Source organism: Pinus tabuliformis, chromosome 6, assembly GCF_031772625.1.
Source record: "Pinus tabuliformis cultivar Carrire ecotype Pingquan chromosome 6, CPIR1, whole genome shotgun sequence".
In the NCBI taxonomy this organism is placed as follows: Eukaryota; Viridiplantae; Streptophyta; class Pinopsida; order Pinales; family Pinaceae; genus Pinus; species Pinus tabuliformis.
Window position 1 is genome coordinate 1,212,172,782 of NC_142292.1, and position 13,636 is coordinate 1,212,186,417.

Here is a 13,636-nt window from a genome sequence, read left to right on the forward strand (position 1 = left end):
CTAACAAAAACTCTACTCTAAAAAACCTTGATTCATTTTTTAACGAGCTTGACACAAGACAAGGAACTATGCTCTAAAATCCTTGATTCATTTTTTAATGAGCTTGACACAAGACAAGGAACTATGCTCATGACTACTCTCTACAATCTACCTACTTAACCTACCCTTGTTTCATTTTTAACGAGCTTGACACAAGACAAGGAACTATGCTCACGACTCCTTGTTTCATTTTTTAACGAGCTTGACACAAGACAAAGAACTATGCTCCAGAAGTTCGCATGCCTCCAGCATAACGATGCAAAGCGAGGTACATGCCCCTCAGGCTTCATTGCATTAAAGCAGATGGATGGAATGAAGGTTTACTTTCAATATTTAACTTGAAAAGGGAGTTATTTCATTTTTAAGGAGGTTGACACAAGAAAAGAACTATCCTCATACCTGATTCATTTTTTAATGAGGTTGACTCAGTAACAGGAACTATCCTCAAACTTGATTCATTTTTTAACGAGGTTGACTCAGTAACAGGAACTATCCTCAAGCTAGCCCGTTTCATTTTTTAACGAGGTTGATACAGGAAAAAGCTATCCTCGTTTCATCCAGTTTCATTTTTTAACGAGGTTGAGACGGGAACAAACTATCCTCACTGACAGCCTATTTCATTTTTTAACGAGGTTGATACAGGAAAAAACTATCCTCGCAAACTGATCATGGCTTCCAACTAGAAGAAAGACATGTCAATGGACACACCTTCATCATGGCTTCCAAAAGGTCTTGATCAGAAGGAAGAATAGTTCTTTGGAAGGAACACATGTCAAGGGACTCAAAAGGGATAAGAACATCGTGTTCAAGTAATCCCATAGAGTTTTCCATGTCAATTACCAGATCTAAATCAAAGGAAGATGAGAAAACAGTGAGAGGCTCACTTACATCGGTAACTGAAAACATGGGACCAGTTGCCACATAATTAACCCGTGGCAGGGTAGATACCACTTGAGAATCAGGAACATTTAGGGGTGTCATATTATTGGTAGTTGAGACAAGACTAGGGAACGAAAGCTGGTCTACAGTCACAATACTGCCATTGTGAGGGAAAGACATCACGCGAAAGAGTGTCGATACGACAACTTTCATTGCATAAACATAGTCTCGCCCAAGGAGTAAATTGAAATCCAAGGGACCTCGAACTACCATAAGATCAATACAGACAGTTTTACCTTCCAGGGTAATAGAAAACTTAGGAAGGATCCCTAAAGGTTCACTAATGGTTCTGTTAAAAGCTTTCAGATTTTGCGTAATAGGCGCAAGCTGAGGGGAACCCAAAGCTTTCCAAACAGTTGAGGATAAAATACTAACAGAAGCACCTTCATCTACCTGAGTACGATGTATTTCCCTACCACCAGCCTTGACAATGATTTGAAAAGGGATGGAGGAAGGAAGACGAGGTTCTGTCAGTCTATTCCAATCAAAGGAAAAGACCTCAGTACTTGGAGGGGGTTCTGTAGAAACAGGTGAAATGCCCCCCGGCGTAGAAGAATCTGATGTAACAAGAAGAACCTGAGCGGTATGAAGTTCACTCTCCAAAGGGAAAGTGGGATCGACCGAATGTGAAATTGAATCGACCACTTGATCAACTAATGGATCATCAACCTGAGTGACATGAGTTTCACTCTCCAATGGAAGAGTGTGATCGACCGAATGTGAAATTGAATCGACCACTCCGTCAGCTGACGGTAGGTTGGGAGAAAGTTTACGGTAACCAGTTGGAAATTCTTGCTGTGGAACAGTAAGGTTTTCCAACAATTTTGAGGCTTCATCCATGTGAGGGCAAATGTGAGTTTGATGACTCCCTTTGCATAACTTACAAGGAAACCTAACTTTACCCTTTTTCCCAGGAACCTGAATATCACTGGTTGATGGATCAACGGAAAGTTGATGAGATTTTTCTAACCATACTTCCAAGACCTTTGGAATACCAGGACAATTGACAAGGAAGTGGTCACCCTTACAAAGCCTGCAAGGGTATTTTGGTTTACGATGCATGTTGGAGTTTTCCTCAACACCACTAACACTTACAGTTGTGGTTGGTTGGTTGACTTCTTTCTTATCTTGCTTCTTCTTCTTCTTCTTCTTCTTCTTCTCTTTCTTCTTCTTCTTAGCCTCCTGGTTACTAGGATCAAGGCTTTTACCAGGCGAAGAGGAAGAAATGGAGGAAGAAAAATTAGGCGAAGAAGGTAAAGGGTCAACAGAAGGTTGGTGATGTTGAGATGGTGAACTCTGTTGAGGTGAAGCATCCGGTTGAGATGGAACAATTGGAGTACTTTGGGCCAACGAAGTTGAAAATAACCATATCGGTAATCCTATTGTAAATCCAGGTAATGACAAAGTAGCCATATAAGGAGGACCAACATTTCCAAAGTAAGGAAAAGTACTAGGATTCTCATTAGGAGGGGTTCCTAGGTTGGTAAATTCCGGAACGTTTGCCATTATATTCAACTTCAGTGAATTTTATTAACAATTTATAACTAAAATTAACAATTCACAATTCACACCTAACAATTAAAATTCACAATTCACACCTATGGTCTCTAAAAGTAAAAACAAACAAATTAACACGCGCTATCAAATCTAGGAGTCAAACCATACACAAACAGTAGCCTTCCGGACCGAAAACACTAGTTGGTGATGAAGCCCAACATCGTCGAATTCAGTACAGAAGTGGTGGGTGGAACAGTTACCCCGACAACCTGCTTAATGAATAGACCAGCACAAGTTCCTCCACTTTAACCGTCTCGAGTGAAGTGAACCCCCCGAAAAATCCAAGTGAGTCTAACCGACGTCTGCTCCAGGTACAGTGGGATCTTCCCTCCACCGTCACCTCGGGTAGAATCCTAAAGAAAATGGTCACTAAGGTTACCAATAGCAACAAATATACCTGGGGGAATAGTCTACGACCCGATAGCACGCAAGGGCAGAGTAACAAGCTCAATCCCCTTGCCGGCTCCTTGACAATAATCCAAGGTTTACCGACAAGTGACCCCAGGCTCCTCGACAATAATCCGAGGTTTACCGTTTGTAGTACGTGCGTATCTGGCGTCTTTCCCAATGAAGGAGGATTGATCCCCTCACTGGTTCAGACACGGTCTCGTGCTTCTCCTTTAAGAGGAGCTTTCCCAGAGTACAAATGAAACAGTTGGATTTATCCTACCACAAGATAAGCTACTTGTTTGGTTTTACTGTCTTGGAGAGTTAATTACTCTCCTACTCCAAGACACTAGCCTAAGCTATGTTGGTGTATCAGAGCCCTAGAAATGTAAAAATTACTAGATGAACTTTAATTAAGCGCTGTGTTATTAAGGTTGTTATTACTCAAATGGGTAAATGGATATGAAACCAATGGTGTTATGACCCGACTCAACTGAATGCAATCGAATATGATAGTGTGATCTGTTCAATTCGATGAATCCTACCTAAAGTAAGGAGAGAGTTTCCATTCACTTCCAACAATGCAAAAATTGATCACTAAGAGAAAATATAACAAATTCTCTAATACACTAATTTCATCAAGAAAAACTAATGTAAATCAATTCCAAACCATTTTTTTATTTTTATTTTTGTGTAAATTGAAATCAAAGAAAGCTGATCTAAATCTACGATTGATTTTTCAGAATGTAAACTATGCAATGGTAATCTAAGCACAATTCACTTGAAAAGTATGCAAATGTAATCTATGCACATTTTTCATTCATATTCTGAAAATGAGAATTCTAATTATGCAAATGTGATCTATGCAAGAGAATTCTCAAACACAAGATGATTCTAATGTAATCTAAGAATCAATCAAGTGCAAGTCGAGAAAATTGGGTGAGAGTTCCAAAGATCAAAAAATAAAAACACTCAAAGGCGATTAACACTCATACACAATTTAGCCCCCCCCCCCCCCCGCGAATGAGGGGGAAATTGTTTTGCAAAAACAAAAGCAAAAAGATGCAAAATTGTGAAAAGACTGAGAGAAATCTCCAAGTAATGACCAAAGGAAAACAAATCAAGAATTTCTCAAGAAAGAGACTCAAAACACCCAATTGATGAAAGCTTAAAGTAGGAATGCCAATGAAATTAGCCAAGATGAAAGCTTCTGACAGGTGAATAGTGGATCTGGGCAGCAAAAACAAGCTATAAACAAAATCTAAAAGATAAAAAAGAAGAAATTGAAATTTTATAGGGTTTTGACAGGGGTACGCAGGCAGCCTGTTTGCACAGGTGCGGGTACGCTCTGTGCACAAAGTTGCAGTGCGTACAGGTACGCACTGTGCTCAACGCAGAGGCTGCGTACTTCTAGCAAAACTAATAAAATCTAAAATCTAATTTAACCCTAAGCTAGCCCACCCAAAAACACAGTCAGACAGCCAAAAACCAGAAAACAAATAACTTTTCTCAGATCAAAAGTTCATACAAAGGAAAAAACATTCACATTAATGGATTCCCCAGTATGGTCGCCATTTTGTCATGCGGAAAGAGTCGTTAGTGCGAACACAACCGATCTCCCTAGAAGCCTAAGACTTTCTAGTGACAAACAAGACAAATAAGAGCAATCCTTCACTAAATATGCGTTTACAATATGAGAAATCAAGTGTTTAGATCCTACCTGTAACCCAACGCTGTTGTAGTAGTCCAGCTTCATTGATCCAGATGAGCTCCTCCTTCCCTTCGAAACCTACATTCACTAACAATCAAACAATTAAATAGCACCTGAATATCACATAAAATAAAACATATTTAACATATAGACCAAGGAGTATATGAAACAACTCATAAATAACAAATTGTTGAGAAGAATGGACTAATTTGTATTAAAAGGTAACAAAAGGAACCATTACAACCTGAGCCTTGGTGTTGTGCAAGTCCCTCCCAGGGTCCACAAGAGTTCTCCTTTACTCTGATCAGCTCACCCACTTCCAAATGAAACAAGCAAAGATGGTAATCTCTCCTCACAAGCTTCTACAAGGAAGTCCTAGTTCCAGCAGCATCTACCCTTAGGAATGTTCAGCTTTCAACCTCTCCTCCCTTTGGCCCAATGCCTGTATTTATAGTACTCTAGAGGAAGTTATTCAGGTCCACCATCAATGGGATAAGCCCCTCTTTGGATGGGATAGCTCCCCTCTTGATGGGATAAGTTCCTCTTTGGTAGGGATACATGAACCATCTGGAGGCGCTTCATACACGTCAAACAAGCTTCTAGAAGACTCTAGAAATGACCACAAGTAACTTTTTTAAGATGAAACTCGCGCCTTTTGACCTTTACATGGGTACGCACCCACCCCTTTACATACAGAGCGTACAAGTACGCAGGTATTGTGAACTTGGGTTACGTACACGTAGGTAAGGCTAAGAGAAACTGCGTACCAGAGATATATAGATTTTTAATGACTTTCTCTCTTTCTTGGAGTTTGACATGGAGAGCAGAGGTATGAGGCTTGCCAAGGAGGATAGTATGACAGTTGATGGACCCATACTAACTGTAAGTAGTCATGGTGACAAATTTTAGTGTAATACTCTCCTATTAAACCCTCCTATCATCTTGCTTGTGAAGCTTGAGGAGAAAATGAGAGGGTTGAAATAATTTTTCAAATGTAGAACCAAAACAGAGATGATTGTGTATGTAATTCCCTTCACAGAGTTGCTAAATTCACTCAAACTTGGAGGATTCTTGGTTAAGTTACTTGCAAAAAGGGATGTAATTACAGAGCCTACCTCTTTAGATTGTTTGTAGTGGCCAATTCCCATGATATCCCTTCTGAACTCTTCTCTGCCAATCCTGTAGACAGTCTCTATGTATCCTGTAGGAATTCCTGTGCATGCTCCTATAGGAATTCCTATACAGTCCTGTAGGAATTCTTATGCAGTGAAACAATGGGTTTTTTCTTCCGTTGGGTTTCTTGGGTATGAGAGAAACTTGAGTGAGGGAGTTTCGAGCAAGTGAAATGCATGAATGCATGGGAACAGTGTTTTATTTCCTCTTATGGTGATTCGGGTTGAGGTGGTGTACTGGCAGCAAAGGTATGTTTCCATTTTTGGACCATTGGTCCCCACTACCACCTCATCATTTCCCACTCCTCATAATCAACTCCCACCTTATGGATCTGTAGTTTTAACCACTTTTTGTCCTACTCCTTCTCTGTCTTTGAGTTGACTGCAGCCACATGTGAGAGGACACCCAGTTGTGCATGTGTTGACTGAATGAAGGTGGCCAAGTTAACTGGCCACCTTTTCACTTATAAACCAACTATCTCGTAATCCTTACATTTTTTAATTACATGGTGCATATGAGAGAGCAAGTGGGATACTTACCTATGGTTCCAATGCTATGCTGCAGTTGTTGAAGACCAGAGGTGTTGCTTTGTGTATTTGTTGCATGCTATTCTTCTTCTTCCTCTTGCTATCTGCTAATGGCTTCTTTGTTTTTGAAGGTACCTATGGTTGAAAATATGATGCTGCTACTTTGGAGCTCCTGGATCATCATGCTGAAGACTTGTTGTTGGTGTGATTGGTATTCTGTGGGATAGGCTGCTACACGATTTCCTGTAGCTGCTTCTCCCTTAGAAATCTTTAATCAATTTTCATGTTGGGGTTGTGAGGATGGTGACATGGATGGAAATAAGGAGTGGGAGTGTGGAGAGCAAGGAATATTCAGGTGATGCTCTTTATTCCTCTCTGTTTCCTTTTTTCGAAGACTGGAAAAAACTCTTGAAACGGATTTATTTTTTTTATTGGTGAGTGCAGGGATGATGATGGTGGACAAGGTGTGGTGATAGATCATGAAGAGGGTGAATTTTAGGGGCCTAACAAGTCCATCATTTTCCTTCAGATTGCTTCCTGTAGGATTTCTAAGTCACTACAATTCCTACAGGATCATCCTATAGGTTTTCAGGGGATCCTGTAGAAAAAATAGTCTTTTTATAAACTGAAGCAATGGAGTGAAAAAATGACAAAAATGATGGATGGATGCATGGTAATGGGTGAAAAAATAAATATGTGACTGGAAGGGGTCTCCTTGGGATCCTGTTTTGCTCCTTGACTGTCCTTCTTGCTCACCTGCAAATGGAAATTTCATGATTATTTTTTTTATTTTATTTTATTTTGAAAGACAACTAGGCTACCTTTGAGAGGTTTTCACCCTATCTATTTTCCCTAGGTGCCTTAAGAAAGGTTTTCACCCAGGTATATTTCTTATTCTCTTTTTCTTCTTCTTCTTTTTTTGACACCATTGAGCCGCCTCAAGAGGTTTTCAACCCAATGATGGGATTCTGGTGCCTAATGGAGGTTTTCACCTAAGTCCTTATTCTTTTTTCTTTTTCTTAGTGATTTGATGAGGGAGGAGCTCGAACTTGCTCCACTATAATCACTGCTTTATTGATATCTTCAATGAACTCTTGTTTTGATAAAGGTCTCTTGTAAATTTTCAATCAGTTTCCATTAACAAGCAAAGGAATGGCTTCTTCATCTATGGTTTTGATTTTCATTAAACCATTATCATGACATTTTTCCACAACATAAGGTCTGAGCCATCTTGTCCTTAACTTGCCCTTGAAGTCTTTATACCTAGAATCATATAACAACGCCCAATCACCTTCCTGAAATTACTTCTCCTTGATATTTTTATCATGCCAGATCTTCCTCTAGAGTTGAACTACCTCTATATGTAGGAGGGCCTGCATTCTGAATTCATCCAAATCATTCAACTGGAACAATCTCTCTTTCTATGCACTGTTGAGATCTAGATCTAGTTGGGCTTCCATCCTTAATGTGTTATATTCAAATTCAATGGACAACAAGACCTTTTTCCCATAGACCAGCTCATAGGGTGCGAATCCATTAGTGGTCTTCCATGTGGTATTATAGGCCCAGGTGGCCTCAACTATTCTTTATGCCCAATCCGGCTTGTTGTTGCTCACCACTTTGGTTAAGATGCCCTCCAATGCTCTGTTTGTCACCTCCACTTGCCCATTAGCTTGTGGATGATAGGGAGTGGACGTTATATGCTTGATCTTATGATGGTTGAGTAAGTCTTCAATCGTGTTGGAGGTAAATTGGTTGCCTTGGTCTGTGACCATCTCTCTAGGGTACCCAAATTTGTAGAATACATTCTCTCTTAGGAACTCAATCACCTTCTCTTCTGTTGTTGCCTTAATTGCCTTGGTTTCAGCCCACTTAGTCAAATAATCGTTGCACACAATAATGTACTATTTTTTCTTTGAAGGAGGGTCAATAGGCCCAATGAAGTCCATGCCCCACTTGTCAAATGGCTCAAAAGTCACTAGAGGCTGAAAAGGCATTTCATCTCTTGGAGTAGCCCTTCCCATCCTCTGGCACCAATCACATTGACTAGTGTATTTTTTCACATCTTGATGATGAGTGGGCCAATAATAGCCTGCTTGTAACACTTTGAATGTTGTCATTTTTGCTGCAAAGTGACCTCCACAAGGTCCATCATGACAGGTTAGAAGGATGTCAAAGACTTCCTCATCCCTGACACACTTTCTCAAGATTTGATCTAGGCCATGTTTGAAAATATTTCCCCCAATCCAAGTGAAGGGGGCACTTTTCCTGACTATCTTGCTCTTTTATTTGGAGGAAAAGTTTGGTGGGAACTGTGCTGATACCAAATAGTTTGTTATATTATCAAACCACGGAGAGAGAACTAAAATAGCAAATAAGTTCTCGTCCAGTAACTAGTCATCCACTATTCCTTCTTCACATGTAGGAAAATTTACCCTAGACAAAAATTCTGCAACAAAATTTTCCTTACCAGGCTTATCAACAATGGTTAGATCAAACTGTTGTAATAAAAGTAACCATCTTATAATTCAAGCATTCACATTTGGTTTTTTCATTAAATATTTTATTGTAGCATGGTCAGTATGCACAAATGTTTGATAGCCAGTGATATAATGCCTGAATTTGTTTAATGAATGCACAACAGCCAGGAATTCCTTTTCAGGCACTGTATAATTTAGTTCAGCCTTTGATAAGTTCTGACTGATAAAATAGATATCATAAGGCTGTTTTTCATCTATCTGACTTAGGGCTACCCCTATGGCTTTGTGTGAGGCATCAGCATGAATATGAAAGGGGAGAGGCCAATTTGTGCCTTGGAGAATTGGTGCAATATCCTTTAGGATGTCTAAAGCCTCTTGACAGTTTTTTGACCATATAAACTCAGAGTCTTTGGCCAACAAACCAAATGAAGGAGAGGCCAACTTGCTGAAGTCCTTTATGAACCTTTGGTAGTATCCAGCTAACCTAGGAAACTTCTGACATCTCTCTGATTTGAGGATGTGGGACCCTTTGGATGATAGCTATTTTGTTTGGGTCCACATTTAGTCCTCACTAAGATATTGAATGACCTAGCACGGTCCCTGTAGTCATTAAGTATTCACATTTTTCGGGACTGAGAGACAGGTTCATTTCAATGCATTTGTGCAGTACTTTCCTAGGTAAGACAGGGCTTCTTGAAAATCACAGCCATAAGGTGTAAAATCATTCATATAAATCCCACCGCATCATGGAATAATTCGGAAAAAATACTCAAGACTTCTCTCTGGAAAGTGGCAGGAGCATTGCATCGGCCAAAAGGAAGGACCCTACAAGCAAAAGTACCCCAAGGACAAGTGAATGTGGTCTTATCCTGGTCTTCTGGGCAGATTTGGATTTGGTTGTACCCACTGAATCCATCTAGGAAAGAGAAAAACATTTTCCTTGCCAAGCCATATAGCACATGGTCAATTAAGGGTAGAGGAAAATGATCCTTCTTTGTGGCTTTGTTCAACTCCCTGTAATTGACACAAATTCTCCACTTACCATTTTTCTTGGGAACTAACACCAAAGGAGAGACCCACTCACTATCAGAGATAGCGTAAATGAATCATGCATCTAGCAGTTTTTGTAGTTCTTCTTTGACTATATCGTTAAGAGCTGGATTCGTCCTCCTTTATGGTTGCCAGACCAGCTTGCAACCTTCTTTGATGTATATGTGGTGAGTACACACTTAGGGCTGTACTCCCTTCATTTCCTTGTAACTCCAAACGAAGGCTTCTAGATTTTACTTTAACATGTTGCATAGCTTCTCTTCTTCAAGAGAAGAAAGAGATGGATTGATTTTCAAGGTTATCTCTAGGCTGAATTCTATGGTTTTGACACGGAGTGGGTTGGAATCAGCCAAGAATAAGTCAATTGGATGATTATTCTAGGTTTTCTTTACTGCTTCTTCTAAGGGTAATGAACCGGGAGTTGGACTTTGGAGTAGGTGTTCAATCAACTCATCCTCATCATGTTGTCCTCCTCCCGTGGTTTCTTCTAAAGCATAAAGTTGGGCGGAATAAACTTCATCTTCTTCCTCCTCCTCCAACCATAAAGGTAAGTCATGCTCTAGAGAAGGTTGAGCAGAAGGGTATAGGACTAACTTCTTAGACATATGCCCATTCTTGACGGTCATATTCCCAACTCTGTAGCTAATGTAATCATTAGCAGTGGCCAACCATGGCCTCCCAAGGATGAGAGGGTAACCAGCAATCTTAGCCTCAGGCTGGAGAACTAGGAAATCTGTAGGGTACTCACAAGAGTCAATGGAGACCATCACATCCTCCACAAATCCCTCAGGGGTTACTGTGGAACGGTCTACAAGTTACAAAAATGTTGTGGTATTCCTCAATGAACATTGGAGGTTGAGCTTGAGCATGGTGTCCTTGGTCATCACATTAATGGCAGGCCCAATATCAATTAGAGTGGGTGTGATAATAGTGCCATTAATGTGCACATTTACTACAGGGCTTCCAGGGTCCAAATATTTTGGACAGATTACCTACCCCAGCATTAAGTCAGAGAGTTGCCCAATGACATTAATGGTAGGGGCATCCCTTTTTCACCTCCTTGGATTCTTGAAGCACTTCTCCTTAATCAACTTACTGTAAATATGAACATCTTTTATTTCTTGGAGAAGTGGGATCTTTACACATAGATTTTTCAATTCTCCCAGAAGTTCAGCCTCTTCTGGGGTAGGCTAGAGTGGTTGGGCTAATATCTTAGGAAAGGGTGGATTTATTTTAAGGTTTCTTTCCTCTCTTTCTTCCTCAACCTCCCTAGGTGGAGGTGGAGGTTGGTTATCCAGGAGAACTCTCCCAGATCTTAGTTTAATCTCCTAGATTTCCATAGCAAAAGTTGGATATGATGTCTCTCCACTATATACTTATTGAGCCTACCCGTTGTTTGGGTTCGGATTTGGTTGGGTAGGCATCTGGGGTTGCTCGGGTGGAGCAAAGTGTAGGAGTTGTGGTTGGGTAGGTGGTGGAGGAAATAGAGCTGGAGCATTGTTGTATTGGGGCCTCCACCCCTGGAGTGGTGTATTCCACTGAGGTTGTGGTGGAGCATAAGGTTGAAATGATTGGCTGGCTAGTTGGGAGTGATACTGAGATGCATAGGACCAAGGAGGGGGTGTAGACTAGGAAGGATGAGCATGGGGTCCCCAAGAAGGTATGGTTGTGGTTTGGTTGGGGTTGTAATATGCATGGGACGACCCTTGCATGCCCTGCTGGTATGGTCTAGGCCCATGAGGTCTCCTTTGGTTAATGTAGCAAAGCTGCTCAGTGACCCCTTCAGCTCCTTGATATACAGCTTTGAGTCTGGGTAAAGAAGGGCACTTGTCTGTGGAGTGGTTTTCTTCATAAACCGAGAAAATTTTAATAAAGTTCAATGGACATTCATTCCTGGTGTTAGTGTCGGTATCTTCATCCCTCCGTCAGTGATCAAATTCTCTTGTTGCTTTGCATTTTAGGTGTCTTGCTCAGTCAACTGCATTCCATTAGGATCATGGATCATCTGACGGTAGTGGCTTATTATACATTTTCCCTCATGTCCTTTACCTACTGGCCCATTTTCATTCATCTAGATCATCTGTAGTCATTTTTTGTCTTTAAATCTGCAAAAGTTATTTTTAGGGTCTTAGGTCTCATTAGGTCCAGGGTTTCGTCAAAAAGGTCTTAAAAATTCTCAATAAAGGTCAGCAGGTGCATGAGGAGGACAAATAAAGTTTCAACAACAATAATTTCTATAATCACATGTTCAGTGATTGATTTTTCCTCAAAACCTTGTTTTGAGGAAAAACAGAATTTTTTTATGTTTTTATGTATAAATTTGATGTAATTTCAGTTTTTTCATATGTAATAACTTTAGTGGCAACCCTGGTCACCTTGCTAAGCTTCAGCATCTCCATCACTTGCAAGGCAAACAAAAGATCAAAGCATTCAATTCATCACAGGCAAAAATAAAGCAAACTGCCTAAAAACAGAGTTTGAAAAACAAGTCAAATGAAAAAATTACAAAGTGGGTTTTTGATAAGTGAAAAATTAAAATCTTTTGTATATAAACCATTTGTCATGTTTAAAGATCTCATTTGTATCCAAAGGAGAAGGAGTGAACAAGAGAACGATCGGGTTGAAAGCAAAGAGAAAAACTGCAGAAATTTAGGCAAGTTTCAAGGGCGTGGCACATTGGGTCATTGGTGCGGTGCATAGGGCTGGCACAGCGCATTGGGCTGCCCTCCACAGTGAAAAAAATACATTGGCGCGGCACATATAGAGCAGGCGCGGCCCGTTGGGTTTATGGTGCGGCGCATAGAGCTGTAAGCCCGATTTCACCCATAAACTCTCTCCAATTTCAAAATTTGCTCAATCCTATGGTGTGCAAGTAAGTCAAGCTTTCTTCCCTTGCTAGTGAATGAGTTTTTATTAAATTTATGGTGGTTTAGTGAGACAAAACTCAAACCCTACCTCCTTGCAATTTTTTCTCAAAAACAATTGTCTAGGGTTTGCACTTGTGTTTTTTGCTGCCAACTCCACAAAATTTCTCACTCCCTCATTCTTTCATTCTCTCATTACATTTTATCAAACCATTTCCCCAATGCCCATATCCCTAAGTCTACTAATTCTAAAACCCTAATTGTTATCCCAAACCCTAGTCAAATATCCCAAAACCCTAATTGCTATCCCCAACCCTAGTTAAAGATCCCCAAACCCTAATTGTTGTCCCAAGAACCTAAGTACTATTCTCTAAACTCCCTATTTCCCAAAAAACTTGTCAACAACATTCCCAAAACCCATCGTACACTTTCCCCTTCATAGTCCCTCATACATTCTCATCCTTGGCATCAAAAATCTAAAGACACCATAAATCTCTTCATACTCATCAAGCAAACTCAAACACTAGCAAACATGGAGTCTGATCCTTCCTATGACCGAGATGAGGAAACACTCAGTGATTCTCCTAGAGAAATGCATGCACCAAGGAGACCTCACAAAGGTGGTAAACATATACGAGAGGGGCCCACTTCACTTGTCGAGTTGCAACAACAGCAAAACAAGTACTATGCCCACCCGAGGTGGAAGGGGTCTCGTTTTCACCATCAGCAGAGCAGGTACATGACAAGGGTAAGAAGCTCTTGCATGATGAGGGACCGTCAGGAGGTCAAGAGGCAAATTTCATCCTCATTCAGTATGATGACACAAATTTGGGTTCACAAAACCCAAAGCTCAAAGAAGTCATTCGAGAGCAGCAAGATGACATTCATCATTTTTCTCTCAATCTGGAA